Source organism: Loxodonta africana, chromosome 15 (genome assembly GCF_030014295.1).
Source record: "Loxodonta africana isolate mLoxAfr1 chromosome 15, mLoxAfr1.hap2, whole genome shotgun sequence".
NCBI lineage: Eukaryota > Metazoa > Chordata > Mammalia > Proboscidea > Elephantidae > Loxodonta > Loxodonta africana.
The window spans coordinates 229,808-257,309 of record NC_087356.1 but is presented as its reverse complement, the minus strand read 5'-3'; positions in this window follow the sequence as shown (position 1 = coordinate 257,309).

Below are 27,502 nucleotides of genomic sequence, written 5' to 3'. Positions count from 1 at the left end.
AGGTCTTTCTCTAGAGGTGGCTCTGGGAGGACTCAAATCTCCAGTCTTTCAGTTAGCAGTCAAATGTGTTAACCATTTGTACCGCCAGGGGCTCCGATTATTAAAAAGTGTCTTGGAAACACTAATTTACTGAAGACAGAACGGGTTGGATCTGCAAGGTACCAATGATGCTCCCCTCTTCTGTCCCTGTGCTTGGGTCCTCTCAGAGCCTCTCCTCAGGCCACCATTTCGGGGTGCAGGCCAAGTGCAAGCACACATCTGACACCTAGTTTACACTCATGACAACCTCCACACTGATAGCCTCACGTGCCTTCTGAAATACCCATCCCACAAATGCCTGTTGAGCACTAGCTGTGACCCCAACACCCTTGGAGGCACTGGGAACACGGTAGTGACTCTGACCTCAAAGGAAGGGAAATTACGTTCAGTAGTGTGTTATTGCTACCTACTTCCCGGTTTGTTTCTTACCTTCACAGATTGGTAATTTGGGCCATGGGATATTTCAAAGTTGAGTTTATCCAACAGTTTTCAGAAATAGCCCATTTTCCAAATGTTGTGCACAAGCAGCTGTTGGATGTGTTGCTTTGTTTGTCCTTGGACCTGCAGACTCAGACGTGCGCCCCAAGACCAGGAGAAGGCAAACCACAGCCACTTCTGCAGCCTCGGGACCCTTCCTGGCGCTGTGCCCTCTGCTGGAGTTCCTTCCCTTCTGGTTCTGCGAGTGCCTCACTCTCACTCTCTCCAGGTTTTACCCAAAAGTCAGCTTCTTTTCCAGTTTGGCCTCCTCTCTACTGAATGTATACAGCTGAAGTTCCTTATCATGAACATGCAACACCTCAGTTCTGTTTCCTATTCATTTTTACGAGTAGAAACAAAATGCAATATGCCATTCAAATAATTGCACCGACATGGCTTGGAAGACAAAGATGGTGACAGTGCTGAGACTGGACTTATCGGCTTGGGATAGTACTGTAATGAAAGGTTTGTCAGCCATCCACGAAAGTACAAATCTGTTCCCACAATTGTTGTTCTTATTAATTGGCATAGGCTTGGCTTCGACTCATGGAAACTCCATGTACAACAGAATGAAACATTGCGGCATCCTGTGCCGTCTTCATGATTGCGTGTTTGAGTCCGTTGTTAGGATATTGTGTGTTCTGAGTGCCCTCCAACCTAGGAGGGTCATCTCCCAGCACTATGTCAGACAGTATTTTGTTGTGATCCCAGAGGTTTTCACTGGCTAATTTTCTGAAGTAGATCTCCAGGCCTGTTTTCCTGGTTTGTCTTCGTCTGGAAACTTGATGAACCCTGTCCACTATGGGTAACCCAGTGGCATAACTTCCAACATCACAGCAACATGCAGACCGTCACAGTATGACATACTGAGAGGTGGATGGTGGGTTTCCTATTACAGGCATTGGTATATAATGACCAAGGTTGTTGAAAGGTGTACATAAAAAAGGCATATTGTTTTAAAAAGTATATATAAAAGTCCAGGACAGCGTGGTTACAGCTGGCCTGTCTCCCCCGCTGGGCCTTTATAACTTGGGGAAGAAACGCATTTTACTGCCTTATATACTGCACAGCACTTTACACACAACTTTGCTATAGTAAATGTCCAAAACAGGTTTGTTGGAATGAGATGATCCATGGAATTGGCTCTTTATCCTTTCTGGGCTCCGAGTCCCAGTATCCATGACCAGGGGTTAGTGCTCTCAATCCTGCAGCCTTTCTTTCTGTGCCCTGGGAGGCAGGGAGAAGGACCCCACCCATGGACTGAGATCCATGAGCCACTCACCTACCTAGCCTGAGATGTGCACCTGAAAAAACCCTCTGGAGACAAACTCAGCTGCAGCCCCCTGCAGCCTCCACCCAGCCCTGTGTTTCCAGTTGTCTACTGGCCTGGAGGCTTGACTGTCTCTCACCGGTTTCTTTTGCAGTCTCTGGTTGGTGCAGATAGTTTGTGCTTTACTGCTAACCTGTAGGTTTGAACCCACCCAACCACTCTGAGGAGACAGGCCTGGTGATCTGCTCCTGTAAAGATTACAGCCAAGAAAACCCTATGGAGTAATTCCTACACATGAGGTCTCCATGAGTAGGAATTGACTTGGTGGCAAAGGGCTTAGTTTTTTTTTTCTTTTTTTGGCTGGAGCTAGCCTCTACCCTAAAGCTGACTGCAGCCTGAAGCCCTTCCTCTGAAAAAGTGTCTCTGAATGACAGATGGCTGTTAGAGGCATAGTTCCCAGGTGAGGCAGCCCCATCACTGTGGTAAGCGACAGTCAAGGTAAAGGGGCTGACGTCTGCTTCCTGAACTTGTCTCTGGGGCGCCTGTGCCTCTTCTGAAGGTGGCATCCTACTTCCGGTTTATTCTTGGTCCCACTGAAGAAGACACTCTGCTCTTAGCTCTGCCTGCCTCAGCACTTCCCTCTCAACTCTGAGAGGTGTGAGCCTGTCAGCGAGAGACACAGGAACCAGGATTCCCTGCCTGTGACACATCCAAGCAGGCACATCCACAATTCCTCACAACAGTGCAAGAAGGAGCACGAACAACACTCTTGGGCTGAAGGAATTGGAGATGATCCAGGGACACGATCTTCAAATCCTGTCCCCCAGCATTGCCCTCAGGAGACGGAGCTTCCCACCAGAGACTTGATGTGCAGTCAAGAGAGAACAACCAAAGCAACCCCATTTACACATGGCAGTGCCTGTTCAGGTGGCCTCCGTGAGCCAGGAGGTTCCAGGAAGCTCTCAGGGAGCTTTGTGGTTATGCAGTGGGAAGAGCTAGTCGAAGCCCTACTTGCAGAGAAAGACCTCCACCTCAGAGATGGTGGGCTTTGGAAAGCAGGCAGCCCTCCGCAGGCAATGGAGGGGGCACACCTCTATGCAGTTGAAAGGAAGCAGAAGCCATGGAAAGGTGCTTTCTTCTTGAGTGTCCTTGAAAAGCAAGCAGTCAAACAAACCCTAGTGCTTTGGAAGCAGACCCAGTGAAGGAGCTGTGGTGGCTCCACAGTGAAGCGGTCAGCTGCTAACCAAAAGATTCGTGGTTCAAACCCACCCAGTGTCTCCAAAGGATAAAGACTTGGAGCTCTGCTCCCATAAAGATTACAGCCCAGAAAACTCTATGGGGCAGTTCTGCTCTGTCACATGGGGTCACTATAAATCAGAATCGACTCAGGGGCACCAAACAACAACAACACTGCATCGTTGCTGTGGAAGTCCATGGAAGAGGCTTGGACTCTGTTCTGGTTAGCTTCTAACAGGTGAGTTAGACAAAGCCAGCAATAGTTAAATGTGAAATACATAGATACCTCTGGCTGAAAGAAACATTATTAGCTAGTATAGTGGAGAACACCTTTTCAAGAATTATACTCCCTACAGAAAATGTCCCCCAGGACAGGGGCCCAGGCCATTGCACTCTCAGTTGAGTACAAGTGAGTGGTGTTTAAACAGCTGTGAGGCTGAAAACTAAAAGCTCTCTGATTGTGATTCAGAAAGCAGCCCTTCACTAATTGGTTCCAATTTTCCTTTTCTCTTCACTCAATATCCTCTGACAAGCTCTCTAAACCTCGTTCTGGCTTAAACACTGAGAAAGCCATGATTGTGAATACCCACATTATCAAATGTTACCTCCAGCCCCAAATCACTGGCTTGTCCAGGGCAGAGCCCGGCCCAGAGGCCCCAACCCTGATGGGGGCTGTGACCTGGCAGATGTCTTGGTCACAGCTCCATAGGTGTGCTGTATTTGTTCTCAGCATATCCATTTTAGGCTTCTGTGGTATTAAACTTTTCTGCCAGTAAGTAGAAAGACTTTTTTTTTTTTTTTTTTAACTGAGAAACAACTTGCAGGCGAGGGCAGATATTTTAGAAATGACTCAGAATCATGTTTTGCTAGAAGAATGCTAATTAAACACAGTGCACTTGTTCACGAAACTGATAACACTCCCTCAGAAAGAAAATGACACTTATTAGACATTTGAACTTGAGCAAAACATCCATGTCATTGATTTTAGTATAATGGATGGCTCCTACTCCAGCAGCAAACTTTAGCTTTAATGTGACTCCAGAGGGAAGAGTACTCTTGGGAGGTTACTGACAGAGGATAATCTGAGACAGTTCACTTACCTCCCAAAATGACTGTAACCCTCGGTGCAGGAGCTTCTCAGAAATATCTTACCCAGTAAGCTGAGACCCAGCTCCCCAGCCTATCACCTCCCGTACCCATGACCTCAAATCCAGGGACCCACAGAAAGATAGGTCATACAGTTCACTGTGATGGTTGGAGAATGGTGCACTACCATTCTAAAGACAATTATCCACCAAAAAAATTAAACTAGCTATTAAGCTTGCACATGACTAAAAACAAACCTCCTAATTTCTGACTCCTATAAATTAATCGAGTCATAGGATATTTCAGAGTCCCTGGTTTGCCCAAAAGGTTAAGTGCTACTAGCCAAAAGGTGGGCAGTTTGAACCCACCCAGAAGTGCCTCAAATGACAGGCCTAGCAATTGGCTTCCGAAAGGTCACAGCCTTTAAAACCCTGTGGAGCAATTCTACTCTGCATACACGGGATCCCCATGAGTTGGAATTGATTCCACAGCAACTAGCGAAAACGACAAAGCATTTTTGGGGCATTTCTGAAAGGGCTAACTCTTGTTCAGGAAGCAGTCAGCTAATATTCCCTGGAGTCAGATACTTCTCATGTTTTGGGAGCTTTTTATGCTCTCTCTCTCAAAGAGATTGTATCGGCAAACACTTGATCTTCAAGTCATGGTTCTGTTGGACAGTGGTTGAGTTTTCAGTGCCACATTTATTGCTCTTGAGGATTTTCTGCAGCTATGACTTAATGTGCATTGCTCCTGTGTAAGAGGGTCAGATGGACAAACAGAGAAAAGGACAGGTGCATCAACAAAGCCAACCCTGGGGACTCTGGATAAGACGGTGGACTCAACTCCATCCAGAACTGAGAGGTTTGATGTCCAAGTGGCTCAGCCTCAGATGACACCTCTTACTTCTCTTCGAGAAGCTTCTAAAAGGATCAAAGAGTCAGACTCCAAAGGAGGCTTTAAACAACAGGAAGAATCATTGGAAGCCAAGGGTGAGAACACGGGGGATTATCTGCTGCTGTTTAAAAACTTTATAATTTGGATACAATTTTAAAGGCTTTATGATTATGCTGAACAAAAACAGGAGCTCTAATAATTTGGAGATACATAATTATAATTATAAATTATAATTATAATTTAGAGATGCATACAGAAACATTTATATATAAAATTATGTGATGTTTGGGGTTTGCCTCAAAAAATCCAGTGGGGGAGGGGGTGGTGAAGTGGAGGGTTAGATGAAACAAAGTTGGCCATAAGTTGATAACTGTTGAAACCAGGTGATGGGTACATGAAGGTTTATTATGGTGTTCTCTTTATTTTAGTATAGGTTTGAAATTTTCTGTGGTAAAAAGTTAAAAATTAAATATTATAAGGTAATGTATCCCTTCCTCAGGAACAGTTACCTAGTTTGATGCCGAGTTTCTTTTAACTCTATATTTTTTTATAGAAATCTAAATCTCACGGTTTCGTCTTGCAAAAAGGAATCACAGAATTAAATCCAATCTTTTCTTCTCTCCCCCTTCTCCCCTCCCTTCCCCTCCCCCACTTGCCCCTCTTTCCTCTCCTTTCCCTCTTACTTTTCCTTCTCCTCTCAAGTGATTCCCTAAAAGATTAGTTCTGTGTCACCCTCTGGGCAAAAACCTTCAGTGACTCCCTTTGTCTACCAAATACTGCAGCTCCTCAATAACATTCGAGGGGTTCCATGATATGCCCCAACCTCTCTTTCCACCTTCTGGAAACCCCCCATCCCAGTGGCCTTCAAATTCAGTCAGTTGACAAGTTTATTTTTTCCAAATTCTTCACTTCCCATTCTCCTTTTAAGCCTCTGCTAAGGTCGCAGATAATACTCCTGAACCAATCCAAAGGATCCTCCTCCCAGCAGCCTCCCTGGCTCGCTCAGCCTACCAGAAGGAGTCTCTTCCTCCCAAAGTCCCCTCACCCTCGGCGTGTACTCTCCTAAGTAGGGCTCCTATTCCGTTTAGGTTGGACCACGTTTGGGATACAGTTATTATCTCCCTACTAGAGTTCTAAACCCCTGGAGGGTGAGGGTCATACCACATTTATCTTTTCTCTCCACTGAACAAGCATGATACTTTTTGTGCATAGTAAGTGCTCTAAGGACATCCTTGGAATGAGTTGTTGGGTAATACACACACTTTCATCTCTGGGCATTGTTCACTGTGGAATACTTAGCTGTTACTGGACTTTGAGTCTTGGAAGGAAAAAGTGCTTCCTCGTTTGGTTCTCTTTGAATCCTTCTGGCAGTATCAAGGAGAGAGAGTGGCTGTTTAACCCACCCAAACTCTTCCTAATATTCCTTTTCCACAGAAAGCACAAGACTGAGGCTCAGCCTTCTGTGCATAAAAGAACCTAGAATATGGATTTATTCTCAGTGTGTTTTTTTTCCTATTAAGTTGATTATGTTGTTCGATCTCATATCTTCCTCTAACGTTAAGTGATACTGGTTTTTTATTTCTGATAGAAATGTAAAATATGCACTCTAAATAACGTTCTTTAATCATAAAAAGTGAGTCATCATAAAGAAAGTGAACAGTAATGAAGCAGTGCACAGTAGAGAAGCACGGTGAGGCTGGTATGTGATGTTTGAGAGATGTATACGTATCTCTTTAGCCCTTGTCAGGCTGACAGTGAGGCCACCTCTCCCTGAAGTGGCTGTGCTGTTCTTCTGCTTGGTGCTTCCCTGGTCTCCAGAGCAAATGCCAGTAGTATCAATGAGGGGGTCCCTAGCCCTGTCTCTCTCTGCTCTGGGAGTTCCCCAGCCCTGGAACCACCAAATATTCTCCCAGCGTGACATCACCTTCTAGAAGTCACTCAATGAGCAGTTGATGTAAACAAAACAAAACAAAAAAAGCCTACTAAAAAACAACTGGCCAAATGCTAACCTAGAAGGTCAGATTTTGCAAGCAAAACTTAAGGGCCATCTCACCAACTCTTTATTAAATATGTACTCAGAGTGGCTGCTCAATAAATATTTCTGGATTAATAGAACATTATTTTATTTCTATGTGATAAAAGGTATTTCCCTAAGACCTTTCCATTCAATTTCTCTTGACTCGAATGCTCCAGTAAGCAATCTAGAACTGGTCATTTTCAGGGTTTCTGCTCACCTGTCCCAGGCCATACTAGCCCACAAAGCATCCTTGTGCAAAGAGAGAAGCAGCGCCCCCTGTCTAGGAGCAGGTAGGCCCACACACATGTGCACAGGGGTGAGGTGAGAAGGGCTGGAGCTGGTCTCCAGCGCCCTACATCCCTACATGGGCCCAGTGTGACCTGAGGAGCACCACTCCTTGTCAAGCAACACATTTCCTTTCTGACACGACTCATTTCCACCAAAATCAAAGGTTTTGTACGGACCTCCACTTGCTGCCAAGGGCTGAAGGAAATCTGTCATCAGCCTCCTGTCCCGTCCACGGCCCCAGGCTCCATCTCGAGTGCTACTGGAGCTCACTGGTGGACTTTTCTCCTGGGATGAGATAAGGCCAAGCCTGGGCTTAGGAGGGGGCACTGCAGCACTCCTGAGGGAACTAAGACCCCTGCGCCCTCTCTCTTCCTTTCTTTCTCTTTTTAACATTTCCAATAGACATTATTTTTAGAGCAGCTTTTTTTTACAGCAAAATCGGGGGACCAGTACAGAGTTTCTATGTACCCCCTCCCTCCAGTACATGATTTCCCCTATGATTCCTGCGGTATTTTGCATTCCTATGGCACATTTGTTAAAATTGGTGAACCAACATTGATACATGGTATTTAGCTAATGTTTGTAGTTTAGGGATATTAGAGTTCACTTTCTGTGTTGTACAGTACTATACAGAACAGTTTCACTGCCCTAAAACCCCCCCGCGCTCCGCCTACACATCCCAACCTCACCCCCCTGAGCCCTGGTCCCACTGATCTTTACACGGTCTTTGTATTTTCTCCTTTTCCAGAATGTTATATGGTTCGAATCACACAGTATGTGGCTATTTCACACCGGCTTCTTTCATTTGCGTTTAAGGTTACTCCATGTCTTCCATGGCGTGCTAGGTCACTTCTTTTTATCACTTTTTTTGCACTATCGTGCAAACGTACCGCAGTTTGTTTTATACCTATTGGAGGACGTCTCTGTTGCTCCCATTCTTTGGCAGTTATGAATCGAACTGCTATAAACATTCACGTGCAGGCTTTCATGTGGACAAAAAATCTTTTAAAATCATCTTCTGCTTAAAGGGACAGCAGATCCTGCTACGTAGGTGGCTGCGTTCGAGACCTAGTGAAGCCTTTAAGTTCATCAGTCCTACTGGCTTTGTTCCTTACAAGCAGTTGAGTGGTGTGGTGCAGGGCTCTGGTGACAAGAAGGGTGTGAAAAACTAGCTTTGGCATTGTGAAATGCAGCAGGTATGTTGTTCCCAGTGGTCTCATATGCACGCGAAAGCTGGACAATATGAAAGGAAGACCGGAGAACTGGTGCCTTTGAATTACGGTGTTGTTGAAGACTATTGAATACACCATGGACTGCCAGAAGAATGAACAAATCCATCTCAGAGGAAGTACAGCCAGAATGCTCCTTAGTAGCAAGGATGGAGAGACTTTTTCTCACTTACTTTGAATGTGTTATCCGGAGACACCAATCCATGGAGAGAGACATGTTTGATAAAGTAGAGGGTCAGTGAAAAAGAGGGAAGCTCTCAGTGAGATGGATTGACATGGTGGCTACAACAATGGGGTCAGACATAGTGACGATTGTGAGGATGGCTCAGGACCAGGCAGTGTTTCGTTCTTTATACAGAAGGTCACTATGAGTCAGAGCTGACTCTACAGCCTCTAACAGCAACAACAACGTCGTGAACACCTTGCTTTTGGTCATCGATTGCGGGGGCAGGACCGGGAAGTAATTCCATCTCATGCGCGGGCCACGGATCTCCTGGGGTGCAGACTGGGAATCGCTTGTGAAACACGCCCATGAGGGCAGGACTTTGTGCGTCTCCTTCGCTGCATCCCCAGCACCTAGTGCCACACCCAGTGGTGCTCAATCAGTGTTTGCAGAATGGGTTTTCACGCAAGCTGAGAAGCAAACGTACTCCCTTTAATATTACTTTTTTACTCACCGTGTACCTTCCTCTCAAAAAATATGAAGTCTATGTGGCCCGGCCCACAGGTCCCTGGCCACCATGAGTCAGAGAACAACCCATCAAGAGCAGACATGTGGTCAAGTTACCATGGCATTGCATTTATTGTCCATGCCCAAGGGTCCCTGGATGGTGCAAATAGTTTGCACTTGACTACTAACTGAAAGGTTGGTGGTTTGAGCCCACCCAGCAGCACCATGGAGGGAAGTCCTGGCAGTTTGCTTCTGTAAAGATTAGAGCCAAGAAAACCCTGTGGAGCAGTTCTGCTCTGTAACACACGGGGTTGCTATGAGTTGGAATCGAGTTTGGGTTTTGGTCTTTGGTCTGTGCCTATCGATTCAGAGTTTCATAGCACCTCCTCTGTGCGAGGTGAGAGGCACGCGGGTACGAACACAAAGCGGATCCTGCCCTGGCTGGCTCTGTAGACATGGTAGTCTCCCACCCACTGAGAAGTGTTCCATGAGCACAGAGCCTGATGCCCACATCTCAGCCTTGGGAGCATAAGGAGAGCACCCCAGGGAGGTGACATGGACTGGGCCTTGAAGGGCGGCTGAGTGGGATCACCAGATTTTGGAGGTGGGGTGTAGAGATGAAGCTGGCTGGTAAATTTAAACTTCTCCACTTGAAACACAAGAAAACCTGGTGCAAGTTCTCCATGCTAGATGTTTTCTGCACAGAATCAAGCATCGCCTTTCTCTGAAATGTCGTGTCTCAAAGCTAGAGTCAGCTGGTTCCTGGCAGGGAGTGAGGGAAGCCCCCACAGCAAGGAGTTCTGCTTGGGTTCTCATTTCCTGGGTGCCACTGTACACCTGACACTCTGTTGACACCTCTTCAGGTCACAGATCCAAGTCAGTCTTCAAGGGAGATGGATAGAAGTGTGAGCCTTTCTCTTACAGAATCTAACTTAGAGGATTTGAAAAGCAGAGACAACAATGAAGCCAGATCAAGTACCAGAAGCCTGGCCCCATGCGCTGCACTGCAGCATCCCCAAAAGCCACAAGGGGTGGGCGGGCCAGATGAAATCCTGGTGCAGGAGCCACCCTGGAGCCCAAGCTGGGCTTAGAGTACTCAGGGAGTGGCCAGAGGGAACCACCTGGAAAAACACCCCCATGCCCCACTTAGAACTCTAAGGAGAGAACTAGAGATTTTTCTCCCCCTCTAATCTTGCCCAATTCCAGGGAAAGTGAGTGGAAAGAGGCTTAACACAAAATGTGGTATTAAATCTGCCTGCCTCTTGGATTCCTTTATGAACACAGATGCCAAGAAGGGGGTGAGGAGCAAGGCATGGAATCACACTGCTGGGTGGGAGTCCCAGCTCAGCTGCTTATTAATCTGCCAGCTCTGAGCAGATTATTCTACTGTTTGTGGCCTCCATTTCCTTATCTGTAAAATGGGAGTGAAAATAATACAACTATGGACCACTTGGAAAAACCTGGTAGTGTAGTGGTTAAGTGCTACAGCTGCCAACCAAAGGGTTGGCAGTTTGAATCTGCCAGGTGCTCCTTGGAAACTCTATGGAGCAGTTCTACTCTGTCCTATAGGGTCGCTATGAGTCAGAATCGACTCGACGGCACTGGGTTTGGTTTGGGGTTTTGGATAGACCACTTAGCATGACCAGGGACCACCACGGGTACTTTAAGTGCAATGAGTGAATGTGTGTACAGTGTTTAGAACAGCAACAGGCATGCAGTAAGTGATCAGAGCATTAGCTCTTCTTCGTAGCTCAGAGAGCTTGGTAGCTGAGCTTGTTTACTTAGCCAGAAGGTGAGGTCTGCTTCTGTAACTTCTCGCTTTGGTTCATCAACGGCAACAAGAGCTGCCTGACTTCTTGGAGTTCGTATTAATAAACTCACCCCTCCAAGTGGGGTTTTCTGAGTGTCACCGTTCCTGTCATGGCACCCGCTGCCACCAAGCATCCTTACTAGCTTCCAGACAAACAGAAGCTCCACCTTCCTCACCAAACACCAGGCCTGGAGGATTACATTTCACACAACAGAAATGTCAGAAAAAGGTAGTCGTCTATGAGGATGTCCTCACCTTTGGCCGTATTAAGACTGAGTTCTACTAAAACAGCACCTAACGGTGAGCAGATTATTCTACTGTTTGTGGCCTCCATTTCCTTATCTGTAAAATGGGAGTGAAAATACTACAACCGTTAGGTGAAGCTAAGATAGTAGGATGCTATCAGTTCTATTGACACTACCTAGCAAAAAAGTGTTTTAAAATAAAAATGTGCAAAATCCAATACTTATGTGAGGATGTAAAAATGGTAAGATGCATTTCAGATGCGTGATTTTTCTGTATTCAGAAGGAACACCCTCAGATATATACATCTAGGCTTCCTCATCATCGCTCCCATCCGTCCTACCCTTTCGTCATCACTGTTGAACATCTCAGAATCCAGAGAGACAGTGTTTAAGACAATGGAAGCAGCAGGCTGAAGTGGGGGCAGCAGCAGCTGCAAGGCGCACCTGCATGTCTCAGGAGTGCAGTGATTCATACACGGAGCGTGTGTAAGAGGTGTGCAAAAAGAGGCCCACACGCTTGCAGGTACACGCGTGCACGTGCACACACACACACACACCCCCTACATACTCACTGTTAGGCTAAGGCCCTGTAGGCCTGAGGAAAACAACATCATGTTTCAGCAGGATTTAGGCAGAAACCTCATGCTGGCGGTGGAGAACTCTGCCTGGGAAGATGGGCCCGTGGGCCATAGAACATTGATTTGCGTTTCTGTTAGCTTTCACTAAGAGGCAACCTCACTTCAAAGTTCACGATAAGCCAACTCTCAGAGAGCTGATTAATTTAGTTAACTTTTATGGGAAATGGCAAGTGGGCTGCCACATCGGATGGTTTCAGCAGCTTCATCAGAGTCACGCCTTCCCTAATGTCCGTTAAAGGGTGGAGTAGGAATCGCGACCTGCTATCCTGGACAGCAGGACAGCAGCCAAGTGGTCAGTGCTGTAAAGTAGATGCTGCACCCAGCCTGGGGTGGAACAGTAGGCAACAGCAGCAGAGCCTCAGTTTTCACTATGCCCAAAGAACAATGGCTTTTATTCATAAGTAAATATTGTCCAGCCTTCTTACATGTAAGCAAGCATTAAGAAATTAACAGTCTTGTTTTTCCTTGTTCTTCCCACTTATATTGGATTTTGCCTATTAAACACAATGGCACAGTAGTTAAGAGGTCACTGTTAACCTAAAGGTTGACAGTTTGAATCCACCGGCTGGGTAGTTCTATGGGGTAGTTCTACTCTGTCCTGTAGGGTCGCTATGAGTCAGAATCTACTTGATTGCAATGGTTTTCTTGGTTTTGGTTGCTTATAGCATAGCTGTTTATATGCACATCCGTTTTACCTCCTCCAAATGTTTAAGTGACTTACAGGCAGCTCTTCTGCAGGTTCTCATGGATCTGAGGACATGTCTCAATAGATCCCATACTCAGTTCTCGGTAAAGGTTGAATGGAGACTGAGGTTGAATGGAGTTGAATGGAGACTAAACAGAGGGGAGATACATAGGTTGGAAGTCTGAGGTCATTCTCTAAGGGCATGTAGGGGTGTCTTGTGCAGTGACATGGGCCAGGAAAGGCTATGGAGAACATACAGATCTAGCTTCCATTAGTTAAGAGATCGGCTGAGGAAGGAGAATGGGATACCTCATCCACAAAGACGTGGTCAACTCCATTCACCAAGAGGAGAGTCAGAAGCTTGACTGCAGTTTTTGTCATAACCCAAAAGTTAGCCATTTCTGTGGGTAATTGGATAATGTTTTGAAAATATTTATACTTCCAAACAGACATTTTAAGAGTCCATGGAGAAACAAGTCCTCAAAGTTCGGCTTTGCTGAGAAAGAATGTCCATTATTCTAGACTCCAGAAGCTGCCTTAGTCTGTCAAGAGCCTGGCCTGACCAACTTAAGCATGGGGTTTGCTATGGGCCTGAATGCAGAGAAGATGGAGGACATCAAGTTAGGGAAGCCTCACCCAACAGGGAGGGGAAGTAGAAGCCCTTCTGGCAAAGAGGTGAGTTGCTGAGGGAGAGACAGGGAGAATAAGAGGAGCATCCTGATTCCTTCCTTGGAGAGGGAGGAGTGAAAACACCCAGCCTGGTGAGAGAGGAAAAGCTAAGATGAGAGACTCTGAGAAGTTTGGGTGAGGTAGCATCTGAGAACAGCCTGCCCTGGTGCTCTGATTCCACACCAGGGAGGCAAGGGTGGCAAAAGTATCTAAGTAAAATGGCTTGCCTGCCCTCTGCTTCCATGTGGCCTCAGAAGGGCCTCAATATTCACAGGTGCCCCCAGTGGGGGAATGGGTGTGGCTGTGAGCTGGTCTGCCATGGTCCCCATTGCAGAGCCTGTCGGATGGCCCACCTAAGCTGGGGACAGAGTGCAGACAAGGCTGGGGTTTAGAGGATCTCCAGGGCCAGGACAATTTGAGCAGTGGAGATCCCAAAGGACCAGGAGGGCCAGCCAGACCTAGGAGACTCCAGTACCTGATGGGGCAGTTCTACTCTGTCCTATAGGATCACTACGAGTCAGAATCAACTCAAGGGCAACTGGTTTTGGTTTTTGTTAGAAGACTCCGTGATGTCCATCACTGGTCATCTCCCATTGTAAACATGAATCCTTTACCCTCACATCAACTCTTGAGGCTGACGGTTGCTCATTTGCCAACACAACCTGGTGGTCATGGAACACCCCATGAGCTGACATATACCCTCCACCACATGCACAGTGTTTTTTCTGGCACCTTTTCAAATAATTTTCATATTCATTGTGAACAGTTTCATTTTCTAGACCTGTTACTTCAGAACTCATTCACAGGGTAGATATGAAAGAAATTCTGCTCAGTGTTGACTAAGCATGTGAGTAAGTTTTATTTTAATAGCACCCATGTAGGAGGTTTCTTTATAAATGAATGGGGTAGGGAGGGAGAAATGCTTGTAAGCTGCCCACAAACAAAAGCCAAAACCCATAAAAGCATGCAAGTGCAAAATCACTCTTTTCAGTTTCAGGGTAAGCTCCACTTTATAATATCTTTTTCAAAGAATAAAAAGTCAATAAATAATCCTTTTACATTGCAGCTCTTAAAAATGTCTGCTATCCCAATGAGTGGAAATTTGTGGATCTCCTATACTCATTGCTGTTGAGTCGATTCTGACTCATAACGACCATATAGGACAAAGTAGAATTGTCCCATAGGGTTTCCAAGGCTGTAATCTTTATGGAAGAAGGCTGTCACATCTATTTTTCATGGAGCGGCTAGTGGGTTCCAACTGCAAACTTTTCAGTTAGCAGCTGAGCACTTTAACCACTCTGCCATCGGGGCTCCCTAAACCACATATACAGACGGTAAGTTTACCAGAATCTCATTCTTTGTCTGAAATGCTTGTAAAACAAAAATGCTCATGTCAAAATCGAGGAGGGCTGGCTGGCCTGAACTTAAGCATCATTATTTTGTTAGTTTTGAGCTGCTAAATTCCATACATGAAATCACTTTTAAAGAGATTGGGGCTTGAATGGAGTCCCTGGGTGGTGCAAACAGTTAACACACTCAACTGTTAACCAAAATATTGGGGGTTGGAGTCCGCCCAGAGCATGGCAGAAGAAAGGCATGGTAATCTGCTTCTGGGAAATCAGCCACCGAAAACCCTATGTAGCACAGCTCTACTCTGACACACAGTGGGTCGCCATGGGCCAGAGGCAACTTGATGGTACCTGGATTGACCTTCAGCTAGCCCAGTGGGCTATACGGAGCAGCATCCTGTGACGGTGCTGGCAAAGAGCCTGGCCCTGGTCAGAGTCATGACGTTTCGCTAGCTACGTGCTCCCTTCCTCCAACCTGCACCCTCTGGCCGTCACAGGTGGTCTCTTCATTGCCACTGAGGTTGTGCCATCTCTAGAGGGCAGCTCCCAGCAGAGCTATAGCTGAGCTCATGGCATAGAGACAATGGAGTGTCCAGGGAGGAGGCTGGGGTTGGGTTCATGCCCTGACCACACCTCTCAAGTGAGTGAATGCTTTTTGTGCATTTGTAGCCTCAGGTTGTGTCCTCAATGTCCTTTTCCAAAGATAGCACCATAATGGACAGGGCCTGGTTCTGCCGGCCCCTCCCTGGGTCATGCCCAGCAGCGGAGAACTGGTTCAACAAGCCAGGCCGCCTCTCTTGGACTCCCCCCAGGCACAGAGACACAGAGAATGTCCTGCGTTCCCCGTGGATGCCGCTATGGCTGTGGGCATGGGAATGGGTCTGGGGATAGATCCCCCAGCCCCTCCCTTGAAGAGGCTGACAGTGTGTGCTCACTTCTGTGAGGTTACTGTCCCACGTGGTGTTAACCCAGCCACGGCTGTCAGGAAAGGCCCCACCTCCGGGAGTTTGTGCTCCAAGCATGCAGGTGGGGCATTCTAGAAGCTGCAGCCGAAGCCCCTGTGTAGCAAGACCGATGAGTGTCCCTCAGAATAACTGATAGGTAAGGGTGGGGGAGCTATTAGTGAAAACATAATGCCACTTTTATTTTCTCAGCATTGCCTCTAATATCTCTTAGGATGTTTGTTCTAAACTAGCAACCTGCTATTTCCTGAAGGTTTGTGGATCATCTTCACGACTTTTTAAACTCATCTAAATTTCATCCCAAAGTGAATGATTGTGGGTGCATTTTTTTTCTTTCTTTTTTAATTTTTATTGTGCTTTAAGTGAAAGTTTGCAAACCAAGTCAGTCTCTCGTATAAAAACTTATATACACCTTGCTATATACTCCTAGTTGCTCTCGCTCTATTGAGATAGCACACTCCTTCCCTCCACTCTCTATTTGCATGTCCATTCAGCCAGCTTCTGACCCCCTTTGCCCTCTCATCTCCTCCCCAGACAGGAGCTCCTCATATAGTCTTATGTGTTTACTTGACCCAAGAAGCTCACTCTTCATCAGTATCATTTTCTATCCCATAGCCTGGTCCAATCCCTGTATGAAGAGTTGGCTTTGGGAATGGCTCCTGTTTTGGGCTAACAGAAAGTCTGCGGACCATGACCTCTGGGGTCCTTCAAGTCTCAGTCAGACCATTAAGTCTGGTCTTTTTATGAGAATCTGAGGACTGCATCCCACTGCTCTCCTGCTCCCTCAGGGGTTCTCTGTTGTGTTCCCTGTCAGGGCATTCATTGGTTGTAGCTGGGAACCATCTAGTTCTTCTGGTTTCAGGCTGACGTAGTCTCTGGTTTATGTGGCTCTTTCTGTCTCGGGGGTTCATAATTACCTCGTGTCCTTGGTGTTCTTCCTTCTTCTTTGCTTCAGGTGGGCTGAGACCGACTGATGCTGTGGGTGCATTTTTTAACATTAGCACCAGAAGCACCCCTGATGACCACTGGATTACCATGGTATAATCTTCACTTTAGATATTGTAACGCAGCAAAAGTGAAAATGACTGCTCGTAAATTACCAAAAGCACACGAGTCATAAAGCACACAAACAGCGCGGGTCACACCAACGCAGAGGGTGGGAGCACTACTGCCAACCTGCTTACCGCTGAAATGGAAAATCATTCATGCTCACTACTCCACCATTTTGAAATTATGTGATTTTTGCTATTCAACTGGGGAGGCTGCATTATTTTGAAATTTTCAAATCCGCATTATTTAAATTTATGTAAAATATAACCACACTGGTTAGGTAGGGGCTGTACCCATCAGTGAGCCATGCAGACCCTCACCTCCCAGAATGCCAGTGAGTAAAGAGTCTCCTACTGTTCCACAGTCTCACCCCAAAGGGCTACCTGGGGTGCTAGGCCTGGGCATATCTGGGCAAACTCAAGGACATCTGACCCATTCAGGCCAGTATGGCAGAACATCTCTGAAAGATACCAGGGTGCTTCACTCCCACAGTGGAATAGTCTCCCCAAGTATTTTGCTGTCAGAGACCCAGTCTTGTTTGGAATATACTGCTGGCATAGAGGTACCCCCCCGCCCCACCCCAGCACTCCTGGTGGTGAAGGCTTCTTGTCTGGGATCTGGTAGCCTCAGTGAACCTGACCCTGCCTCCAGGGCATCGTCCACCTCAGCTGTCTACCTCTAGCACTGCAGGGAGCCTGCACCCCAGACATATTTGATTGCTGCTGGCCCTGCAGACACCTACCAGGTTTAGCTGTGGACACAGGTAGGCATTTGATTTAGAGACCCTCAGCACCCCGGGCAGTAGAACAGTATCCAAAGTTGTCTTACTTGCCTCCTAGACTAGTCTTCTACCCATTGGGCAAAAGTTTCCCAATGGGTTCTGCCTGGGTCATTCTCACCTGTCCCTCCCTATCAGACTCCTCTAACACACTCCAATTTGACCTCTCTTAGTTCCAGTGGAACACACCACAGAACACTGAGGGCTTAACTCTTTCTCTTTTTCTCATCTTGATTTTGCAAATTTCCACCAAAACTTTCTGCAAACAACTGTCAACCACAAGACATTCTCCAATGCAAATGGTACCACTTGAAGAGGTCACCCCCCACATTGCCCCAAGCCAGACTGGCTGGGACAAGCATCAGCCCTCTAGCACTTAGCAGCAGCCCCAAGGTTCTCACTTTTTGGGCACCTGTGTAAATTGAGTTCCAGGAGTCACCTGAAGCCTCACGCTGCCTCAAGCTGAGGCCGGAGGCAGTTCTGGATTACGGAGGCCTGCTGAGAGCGTTGGGGTGGGACTGAAATAGAGTGGCCGAAAGACCTGGTAGAGTGGGTCAGAATACAGGAGTCCCGCCAGATGTGGGGGTGGTGCTGTTGAATGGAAAAGATAGGGCACAAGATGGGAGGAGGGCTTTTCTGAAGAAAATACTTGAGAGCTGGAGTCAGCACGATGTCTGTGAAACACTGGCAAGGGGAGGCCTGGGCAGCCAAGGGTCAGTCCACAGCTCAGGTGATTTATGCAGTTGCCAAGAAGGCCCTCAACAGGTCTGAGTTTTGGGCATGGGCAATCCATCACAGCAATCTAGTGCGGAGCGAGGGTGGGGAAAGCAGAGCCTCCAGGGTGAATGTCGGTATTTTATAGCCAACGTGATCAAACTGGCCCTAACAACAGGATTGGATTCACTTGAGGGGAAAAAGATGGCAACATATGTAGTGCAAAAACAAATTTTCATCCATGCCCCACTAAAAAAGAAAAAAAAACTTGCAAAACCTATGCTTTTCTCTGCCAGTACCAAGTTATCACGTCTTTTTTTGTAACACCATGAAGATCTCTTGACTCCATTGTATGAATGAAAAGAAATATTAAAAATCTGGGCTTTGTTTAAAGTGTTTGTTATTAAACTTTAAAGGTACCATTACGTGGTATTGTTTCACTGCAAATTACCCAAGGGAGGATAACCCTAGAAAATGTTTGCTCGTGGGAAGTGGACAAGGAGGGTGGGCTGAAGGAGAGCCAAGCCCCAGAGCTGCTGCCCCAGAGGCAGGGTGAGGGGAGGCACTCAGATTTGAAGGAGTGATGCTGCATGTTAGACTTGAATTCCTTTATTTGCACACTGATTGAGCAACCTGATTAAAGGAGTTTATTTATTCTTAATTCAAGAAAAAGAAAGAAACCAATGGCACTCAGGCAGTGGTGTGCTGGTAAATGTTTAACAACCAGCTCTCCAAATCAAAGAGCACTGATATCCATGGTGTAAATATTCCCACCGTGGCCAATTTCAAGCTACACCGTGATGTCACTGAGCAGGCACACCCGTCTGCTGCTGTTGTGACCTGCCAGGGAGCTGGCCTCTGACTAGTGGCAACCGCACCTACAGTAGAACGAAATCCCGCCCAGTCCTGTGCCATGCCATGACCAGCTTCAGACTGAACCGTTGTTATACGCAGGGCTTTTTGGCTGATTTTCACAAGTAGCTCACCAAGCCTTTCCTCCTAAGCCACCTTAGTCTAGACGCTTTGCCGAAACCTGTTTGGCATCACAGCAGCACGTGAGCCTCACTGACAGACGGGTGGCTGCTGCACACGGGGTGAGTTGGACACCATTGTACAGTATGGCACTTGCATTGTCTAGGTGTAAACAGCCTCAGGAGGGTAGAAGGCATCGTGAAATAACCATAAAGTGATGATTTTTGAGTATTAGTTTCGTTTTTAATATAACTTATTTAATTAAGGTTTGTATACTGTTTAATCATGGCTGAGGTTAACAACCGGCCTGTAAAATTCTTGAAAAACGTAATAGAAGCTCTGGCGACTAGAATGAGGCGGTCTGCACACCCCTGCACCGGGTGTCTGCTGAGCAATGAGGCCCTGAGGGTCTGCCTGGCTCTTGGAAGACGGCTCTGCCACGCCCCCTTCAGCGCATGTGGGAACCACAGGGCCCAGAGCTCAGGGGCCCTCTGACTCCCAACAGGAAACAGGAGCTGAGAGAGTGTAGGAAATCATGTGCCCTGTTACACAGGCAGTCAGCTCTTGTTCCCACGTACTCGTGGGGAAAGGAAACACACTGGGCAGGCAGGGCCCCTTGGGAGTTTCATGGACATTGCTGCAACAGCTCCATGAAAGAATCTAACTGTGGGAATATGCCAGGACGGCAGCTGGAGCCCAGCAGAAGGGACTTGGAGGAGCAGCAGCACCTGCTGGAAGGGCCAGGGAACAGGCAGTAACTCTGGCCTCACAGCTCCCAGCCCCGCACAAGGGGCTCACTTGGAATTTCTAGAAGCTGAAAATATCCTGTCATGAGCAGAGAAGTCATGGGAAGAGGGAGCTGGGGAAAGAGGAGGGTGACCAGCATTGGACCCTGACTCCTTACTCTTATGGGTCTGACCTTTGCCTGACAGGCCTCCCACCTTTGTGAAGCAGGTGCACTGAGCACATGGCCCAGGAGACCCCAAGTTTTTCAACTGTCTAGCAGATGGTTTCTGCCTTGCTTCCTGACAAACCCAGCTTTTAAGGCCAATAACAATCAAAAGAGGACCAACAACAAGGCTTACAGAGGTGTCAGAGTCTGGAAAAGTGGGTCTGCACAGGGCAGGGGTCAGTGGTTCACTGTGTGACTTGGATGCCGATAATCTGCTAGGCTGAAATCGTCACACTGGCTTCATGGCAAAGGTGGCTGGGATGGACAAGTGTTGAGAGACAGGAAGGTCGCCCAATTAATTTTACAGAAGGTACAGTTAAATCTGAGTATCAGATAAATAACAAGTACATTTTTAGTATAACTATGTCCCAAATAGTACATTTATCTGAAATTCAATGTGTTTGACCATATTATTTATTTATTTGTTTGTTTTTTGCTAAATCTGGCCACCCTAGATATGGGCTTATTTTTTCCCCTTTTCCAAATTCCCTTCTGAAACTTATCCGTAACTCATCCCTCAAAGGCTAGAAACAGCTTTTCTGATGCAGTCGGCCTCATGGAACTTGTGCCACCCACGCGTCTCTGGGCACAGATCTCTTTTCATGGCTCAGGACAGACCACCAGGACAACCAGTGTCAATGTGGAACGGTAATGCCCATTTCTGCTCTGTGTCAGGCACCATGCCAGGTACTATATTCAGCTGTCACTTGTCCTGTGAGTTTGATATTATTGTCATCATTCCCATTTTACAGACAAGAAAACTGGGCCTCAAGAGGGCAAATCAAGGCAAAACATGTGAGATTTGAAGTTTAATTTTGCATTTCTTTACTATTTTGTAATAGAAGAATCCCATGCTCATGACACGAAGTGTGGAAAGTACATAAAAGTAGAAAGAAAGCCAAAAAATGATATCCTCAGTTCTACTCCTACAGAAAATGACAATATTCCCAGTGATTTCTCTTTGGAAAAAAAGCTACACGGTTTCTCTTCTTTGGAAATCCCTTGTCTTTCACCATAATGTAAAGCTGCCCCTTCCTCACAGGATGCAGCAGCATTTGCTTCATCCAAAGTTGCCCACCTCACCTACTCACCAAAGCCTACAAATCAGCCCAGCTTACCAGCCTCCTCGTCTGACATGTGAGTCTCACTGGCTGAGTCACATCTCCTTTCTCTGTTAAGATGCTACGACTTGGCCTCACTTAGCAGGTCATCCTCCCCCAAATGACAGATGTGATAGGCAGTGAGTGATTCTTGTCTGGTGGGGCCTCCCACACACGTCCCTTGCCCTTCATGCTGAGTCAGTATGAAGATTCACACCACGTGTTAAAAGTTCCATTGGTAAAGTCTGAGGATTGGGCTGGGACCCACCCAAAGACAGTCCTGTCCAAGGCCCCACATGCATGGGTCACACCGCTGCACTTCAGGGATTTGAGGAGATGAAGACTCTGGACTGTCCCTACAAAAAGGACTCTTCTCACTACTGCCCCCTGCAGGGAATGTCAGCAGAGCTGGCCTCTACCCAATTCAAACTCTCAATTCTTTGTACCTAAAGTCAATTCCTAAATGTCTGGTTGACTGCTGTTTCTGGGAAAAGGGAATAAATAATGAACTACACAATAAAGTGTGTGTGTGTGTTACACTCATAATAACACTATGAGCAGAAACTCACCTGCCTTCTTTATTCCTCTGAAATCTCTCATTTTTTCCCCTTCCTTTCAGAGAAGCACTACTTCTCCCAGTCTCCAAGGAAGGCAAAATAAATGGGGAGCTTGAGGACAGTGAAAAGTTCACATTTACCGTGTTTCTCCATTTTAAGAAAAATCCTTTTTTGTTGTTTCAAAATCTGAATATATATTATAATTAATGTGAGCATTTGATGTGATAATGGTTCCTTTTGCCCTGAAAATGCTATTATTAAATTAATGATGGCATGTGCTGGTCATTCAATTTACTTTGAACAAAAATCATAGGACCTTCTGCTAAAACGTGGCAGATCGATCATACATTTTTAAGTCTTCGCTTTCCCCAGCTCCACTAAAGTGGTGAAAAATAAACAAAAAGATGTTACCGATACATGGCAAAGAGAATAGGAGACAAATTTTTGGAAGGAGTGAAGTTGTCATCTCTGTGCCTGCAGAGAGGGCGCTAACAGGAAGGGTGCAGATCCCCCATGGTCTCTCCAAGGGGCTCAGCTGCAGTAGGGTTGGGTCCTTGAGGAAAGGGGGCTGATAGAAAGAGGGACTAGATGATAGTCTGTGTTCAGAGCTATAGACCCTCCAGATCCCTTCGTCATCCCACAGGGCTGGGCTCCCCACCAGGAGATAGAAAATGGTCCACCATGCTCAGCTGTGATCAGATGTGAGGCACATGGCTGAAAACCGTGGAAGCTCTCCCTGACCCTAATCCAGTACAGCACAGCCGGAACATGACTACCCCACCCTCCCAACCCCACCAAGGCCAGGTCGAAAAATATCTGCATGCTGGCACTTGGGGGGCATAGTCATAAAGAACTCTGCTGCTAACCAAATGGTCAGCAGTTTGAATCTACCAGCCACTCCTTGGAAACCCTATGGGGCAGTTTTACTCAGTCTTATAGTTTCACTATGAGTCACAATTGACTCGATGACAATGGGTTTACTGCCTATTTACCTTATCGTGAAGCCTACCAGTCAACTAGCCCTGCCCCTCCATACAAACACATAAGACTTCCAATAAAAGTTATAGTGCCCCCTAATTCTTAAATGGTGCAAACAGTTTGAGCTTGACTACTGACCAGAAGGTTGGCAGTTCAAATTTTACCCAGCAGTGCCAAGAAACAAAGGCCTGGTAAACTACTTCCACAAAGATTACAGCCATTTAAACATTGAAAACCTTATGGGGTTCTACTTTGAAACACATGGGGTAACCATTAGTTGGAATCAATTCAAGAGCTTTTATATATATATATTTAATTCTAAAATAAGATGCTATAGCCATGGTTATCCAACATTGACAAAATCTTTCAATTTGAGTAACTCTTAAACAAACAAATGAAACAAATGAGATGCTGAGGAAATGGACAATAAGAAAATAGAGGGAAACTTCCAAAATAGTAAAAAGTTAAAAGAAGGTATTAAATCTATGAAATAAGAAAAGGAGACTGTGAAAAAGAAATACAGAACAACAAAGGGCTCTAGATATTAAAATTATTATAGCATAAATTAAAATTTCAAGAGAAGAATTTGAAAATAAAATTGTAGAAATGATCCAGAAAGTAGAACACAAAGAAAAAGAAATAGGAAAAAAAAAAAAAAGAAGAAGAAGATAAGGAAAGTAAAGGATCAGTCCAGGTTGGTCAGAATTTCTTGAAAAACGGAGATTCAGGAAGTGTAGAAAATGTTTTTAAAAAACAGTACCAAAAAATCTCTAAAAAATGAAGGACGTACTCAGCACAATTACTGAAAGCAATCTCACTCCAAGACACACTATCATGAAGTTCCAAAAATGCCAGAGGTTTAGGTGCCATCTTAAAAGATTCCAAGGAGAAAAATACAGCTCACCTACAAAGAAATTCAACCATAGTGACATTAGATTTTTCTAGAATAACATTTGAGGCTAGAATATGTTTAAAATTCTGAGAAAATGATTTTCAATCTAGAATCCACATCCAGTCATCATCAATTGTGAGGATAAGGTGATGACATACTTAGACTTACAATGTCTCAAAGCCTTATATCCTGTTTAATGCTCCTTAATAAGCAAATGTAGGATATGCTTCAGCGAAACGTTGGATTAAACGAAGAATGAGGAGAATATAAAATATCAGGAAACATGGTGATTCAATCTACGGGAAAATTGAAGGGAGATCCCAAAATGACCGCATACCAGGCCTGGAGAGAAATTGGCCCTCATTGAAACCAGAGGGATGCAAGGAAAAGACTTCTGTTTTCTTTCTTCTTTTTTAAACAAAAGGAAAACAATTAGTAGGTTATCTAAAATATTTGAATGTTTGGAAAACTTACTGCTAAATATTTGCCACATTAGTCGACACTTTCAAGTAAAATAGCACTTGAAACAGCATATAAAGCAAACAAAAAAGTAAGTCAATTATTAACTATAGGAAAAATGTAAAGTTTTTTAATGGTTGGGTGTTGAAGGGGAAGTAACTGAGGGTCACATAAAACCAAAACCAAACCTGTTGCTGTTGGGTAGATTCCAAGGGTCCACATAACAGAGCTAAATTTTTAACTTCCATAAAGAATGTCAGTAGAGGAAGTGGGGTCAAGATGGTGGAGTAGTCAGATGCTTCTGATGGTCCCTATTACAACAAAGACAAAAAAAAACAAGTGAAACCATTATATATAAGACAAACGTGGTGCCCTGAACATCAAAGACACAGTTAGAAAATGGACTGAGCAGCAGAGAGAGGGACAGTTCAGAAACAGCGAGGAGTTGCTGGACCTGACCCAGCGGGAGCCGGTGCCCCTCAGGCACGGTCCCCTGTAGTGACCACGGCAGGGCTAGTGATAGCATTCAGGATACAGTTTCCTCAGGGAAAGACAGTGAACCTCACAGTCTACTCACATCTCTGGAACCAGAGAAGAACAGCTCTTTCAGCAAAAACTAAGTACTTGCATTTATTTTACTGTGCCCCCCACCCCCAAGCCAGCTTCAGTGGCTGTTGATTTCTCTGGGCCTGAGATAAGTCTTGCTGCACATCCTGAGCCATTCTCCTGGCCTTGGAAAAGGAATAAATTTACAATTGGGGGAAAAGATAATCTGCCAGCTCCACTAAGCAGGGGTGCTCAAGACAGAAGTGGCTCCTGTCTAGGCACAAATGGTCCACAGACTTTGAATACCTTTTACCCGTACATGGACCTGTGTGGGCCCATTTCTGGAGAATAGGCCCTTGTTGGCAGACTGCAACAGTTTGTGTTGTGTGGTGGAGAGGCGGGTGTTTGATGTTTGACACTGCTTTGCCTTTTAAACAGGGCCCTCACCCACCCACATAAGGAACCTAAGGACTGGTGGCTCCACACATGTCACTAGGCACCCACAACAGGGGTCCAATGATAAGTGCTATCTCTCAGTCCTTACAACCAAAAGCACTGGGTGCAGATGGTCTGGCTGCAGAACCCACCCACCTGTGCACTCTAGGGAATAGGGATGTGCTTTCATCACAGACACCTGGGGGATGGTTGTCAGCCCGCTGCCTTGTTCAGAGCATGAACTCCTGCTGCAACCAGATACCTGAACCTATACCAATCACCCCTGTCCCTCTAAGACTGTGGGACAGAGCCTGTACCACACAGTTGATGACCAACTACCTGAACACCTGAGATGAATCCATACAAGAAAAGTGAATGGACTTCTAGGCTCATATATGTGGTAACAGCTCTAGCCATCTGGTGACAGGACGTTAGAGCTTCAAAGGTGAAAATAATCCAGCTAGCTCACTCAAGCAGCCTATTTGGGTGTATCAAAACAAAACAAAGCAAGAAGCTAGGATACAGTAAGCAAACAAATTAATACAATAACTTATAGGTGGCTCAGAGACAGCTGTCAATATCAAATCACATTAAGAAGCAGACCATGATCACTTCAACAATTTCTCAAAACAAAGAATCAAAGAATCTCCCAGATGACAACATCTTCCTGGAACTGCCAGATGTAGAATACAAAAGATTAATATACAGAACTCTTCAAGACATCAGAAGGAGATGAGGCAAAATGCAGAACAAGCCAAGGAACACACAGATTAAGCAGTTGAAGAAATTAAAAAGGTTATTCAAAAACACGATGAAAAATTTAAGAGACTGCAAGAATCCATAAAGAGATAGCAATCAGAAATTCAGAAGATTAACAATAAAATTACAGAATTAGACAAATCAAAAGAAAGTCAGAGCAGTAGAACTGAGGAACTGGAAGGTGGAATCAGTGAGGTTGAAGATAAAACAGTTGGCACCAATATATTCAAAGAAAAATCAGATAAAAGAATTTTTTAAAAATGAAGAAACCCTAAGAATCATGTGGGACTCTATTAAGAGAAATGACCTACGAGTGATCGGAGTACCAGAACAGGAAGGGATAACAGAAAATACAGAGAGAATTGTTGAAGAGTTGTTGGCAGAAAACTTCCCAGATATCATGAAAGATGAGAAGATACCTATCCAAGATGCTCATCGAACTCCACAAGTCACCAAGACATATAATCAAACTTGCTAAAACCAAAGATTAAGAGAAGATTTTAAGAGCAGCTAGAGATCAATGAAAAGTCACCTACAAAGGAGAATCAATAAGAATAAGCACAGACTACTTGGCAGGAACCATGCAGGCAAGAAGGCAATGGGATGACTTATAGAAAGCATTGAAGGAAAAAAATTGCCAGTCGAGAATCATGTATCCAGCAAAACTGTTTCTCAAATATGAAGGCAAAATTAGGACATTTCCAGATAAACAGAGGTTTAGAGAATCTGTAAAAACCAAACTCAATGCTGTCAGAGTTTGTTTTATGTATCTTAAGCCCTGTTATTGGGTAAGTAAATATTTAATGTGGTTATATCCTCCTGGTACATTGTCCCTTTAATCATTATAAAGTGTCCTTCCTTATCCTTTGTGGTGGATTTAACTTTAGAGTCTATTTTGTCAGAAATTAATATTGCCACTCCTGGTCTTTTTTGATTGCTGTTTGCTTGATATATTGTTTCCCATCCTTTGAGTTTTAGTTTGTTTGTGTGTTTAAGTCTAAGGTGTGTCTCTAAGGTGTGTGGGTAGGTGAGGGCCCTGTTTAAAAGGCAAACTGGTGTCAAACATCAATAATATCAGATATTGACCAAAGACTAGAGCACAGGACACAGCAACCAGATGTCAACCCAGATAGGGAAATCACAAAAATAAATCAAGATAAAAAAATGCTCAAAACAGGGAAACAGCAATATCATTATGTAAAAGATGACAACATTAAAACAATAAAGAGGGACTGAAAAATAAAGTAGTCATAGATCTTTCATATGGTGAGGAAGTTAAGGCAATATAAAGAAATGAAAGTTAGGTTTAAACTTAGAAAAATACAGGTAAATATTAAGGTAACCACAAGGGAGACTAACAATCCTACTCATCAAAATAAAGTACAAGAAAAAAACAAAGACTCAGCAAAAACAAAATCAGCAACAACGAATAAGACAAAAAGACAATATATAAAGGTAAACTACTCAGCACAAAAAACTTAAGTGGGAAAAAGAAACTGTCAACAACACACAAAAAAAAGATATAAAAAATGACAGTACTCAACTCATTCACACTCTTACTTATTCATAATTACGCTGAATGTAAATGAACTAAATGCACCAATAAAAAGATAGAGTGGCAGAATGGATTAAAAAAAAAAAAAACATGATCCATCTATATGCTGCCTATAAGAGATGCACCTTAGACTTAAACACGCAAACAACCTAAAACTCAAAGGATGGGAAACAATATATCAAGCAAACAAC